At 32.8% G+C, this 2,715-nt stretch overlaps 1 non-coding gene across 1 annotated transcript; it reads left to right on the plus strand.

Moving 5' to 3' along the window:
• Nucleotides 1–293: 293 nt before the first annotated feature.
• On the plus strand, nucleotides 294–412 carry LOC145018943 (5S ribosomal RNA). The gene has a single exon (XR_013667278.1). It is a non-coding gene; the product is annotated as a 5S ribosomal RNA (ribosomal RNA).
• Nucleotides 413–2,715: the final 2,303 nt, after the last annotated feature.

Consider the following 2,715-nt stretch of genomic DNA (forward strand, 5'->3'; position numbering starts at 1 on the left):
CAGAGTCGAACATTCCCAGGCTAACTGACTACGGTGTGTGCACTGCAATCTCCCCGAGCTCCTCTTTTGAAAACTGGGTACCTGAAACAAAAACTGAAAACCGTAAGCACGAAGCTTAGTGAGCTCCCCCAATCTAACACATACCATACAAAAACATATAAAGCACATATTGGGCCTTGCCCACTGCATCGGACCAATGTCCGGACTAACTGGGGCCTTGCCCCTACATCGGACCGAAGTCCGGAAACTGACTGGGACCTTGTCCCCTGCATCGGACCGAAGGTCCCATTATAGGGTTCGATCATACCAGCACTAATGCACCGGATCCCATCAGAACTCCGCAGTTAAGCGTGCTTGGGCGGGAGTAGTACCGGGATGGGTGATCCCCTGGGAAGTCCTCGTGCCGAGTGGCCCAAATCGGACAATATTGTGATACGTGCCAGAGGGGGGTGTTACAAATGGTATCAGAGCTAGGGCACGGGTCGATGTGTTCGACGGGGACGTCGAACCCTATAATGGGGGGTGAAAGTGGGTTAGATCTGATCCCACATCGGCTGGGAAGGAGAACTAAGCATTCCTTATAAAGGGTGTGGATACCTTCCCTATCACAACGCGTTTTAAAGCCGTGAGGGCAGCAGATCCCATAAGAACTCTGCAGTTAAGCGTGCTCGGGCGGGAGTAGTACCGGGATGGGTGACCCCCTGGGAAGTCCTCGTGCCGAGTGGCCCAAATCGGACAATATTGTGATACGTGCCAGAGGGGGTGTTACAGTGTGACAAAATCAAACCCAAACCGTCGGTTTCTATTACGGTTTCGGTTTTTCGGTTTCGATTTTATCGGTTTTTGTTGGTTTTTCGGTTTTCGAGTTCGGTTTTGCTCACCCCTATTAAAAACTATTAATTTTTAAATAAGCTTGATACAAAAATCTAAATTTGTTAAACATGATACTATTTTAGTATCAATATAATTGATAGCATAATATTTATAAAAAAAAAATGTATAAAATATAGACTATTATCATACAAATAGTGAAATAAAATAAATAATTTCAAAGTTGAAGCAACAGATTCTATTAGTGGAACTTCACTATATTTGATATTCAAAAAAGCGAGAATTCAGAAAATTATCAAAAACAATAGGTGGTTTGAAGAAAATAACTAAGAAAAAACGCAGTTCAGAAAATGATCAAAGGATCCGCAGAGCACCATCTGCGGATTTGCTACACCTCTGCGGAATGTAGTTTTTTTTTTTTTTTTTTTATAAATTTTTGAGCAAAGGATCCGCAGATCACCCTCTGCGGATCTATTAAGCCCTCTATGGATTTGCTACACCTCTGAGGAATGTAGTTTTTTAAATTTTTTTAATTTTTTTTTAATATTTTTGCGTTAATTTTAGTTTATTAATATTATTATTTATTTTAAATACATTAATACATTATGTTATTTTTATGTAAAAAATTTGACAAAAAAATGTTTTTTTTTTCTGTTTTTTTTTTTTTTGCGTTAATTTTAGTTTATTTATATTAATTTTTCTTTTAAATACCCTAATACAAACAAAATACATATAAATAACGTAATACAAACCGATGCATATAAATAACCTAATTAAAATTATACAAATATTCCATGTTTTTTATAAGTTAGAAAACATACCTTAAAAAATATAAACATACAACCCTCATAATAAACACAAACTTTAATGTATCCGCTGAGGGTGGATTCCCAAAAAGTTCTGCGGACTGATATCAAACATAAGTTTATTATTTTTAACCTTTTTTTGTCAAATTATTTACACAATCATATAAGGTATTAGTGTATTAAAAAAAATTAATATTAATAAACGAAAATGAACGCAAAAAAAAAAAAAAAAAAAAAAAAAAAAAAAAAAAAAAAAAAAAAAAAAAACGAAAAAACGAAAAATAAAATCAAAAAACAGCAATTCCGCAGAGCATTTAATGGTTCCTCAGAGGGTGTGCACTGATCTGTAGAGGTGTACACTGATCCGCTGATAACGGTTCTGTGGATTCCCAAACAGTTATGTGGACTGATATCGAACATAAGTTCATTATTTTTAACATTTTTTTTGTCAAATTATTTATATAATCACATAAGGTATTAGTGCATTTAAAAAAAAATATTAATAAACGAAAATGAACGAAAAAAAACAAAAAAAAAAACGAAAAATAATAAACATAAATATGTCACTAAAGACTTTTAGTGGCACTTTTTTATTGTGCCACTGCAGCCTAATTGAGTTTTAGTGGCACTTTTCGATTATGCCTCTAAAACACTTATAGGTTTTAGTGGCATTATTTTTATGCCACTATTTAACTGTAAAAATAAATATTATTATTTATGATTTTAGTGACATTTTTTAACACATAAAAACTATATTAATAAATTAGATCAAATTTTTTTTTTAAATGGTATATAAAATAATATTAGAACAATTAAGATAATAAACAAAAACAAAATATCATTACATCCATTCAAACTTGTCTAAAAACAATATTTTTAATATATTTAAAACACAGTTGTCTTCAAAAAAGTATAATATTTCTAAATTATGTACAAGTACTCTAAACATATACTATTAAACTAAATACTTGTTGGGGAAAAACATGAAACTTGATTGACTTCAAACTTTGTATAATTGCTACTCTCGCACATCCGATGTAAAAGTAAACATTTAGTGGTTCTTGACTCATTAAGATGC

The sequence above is a fragment of the Lactuca saligna genome, chromosome 9 (genome assembly GCF_052625555.1).
Source record: "Lactuca saligna cultivar CGN05327 chromosome 9, ASM5262555v1, whole genome shotgun sequence".
NCBI lineage: Eukaryota > Viridiplantae > Streptophyta > Magnoliopsida > Asterales > Asteraceae > Lactuca > Lactuca saligna.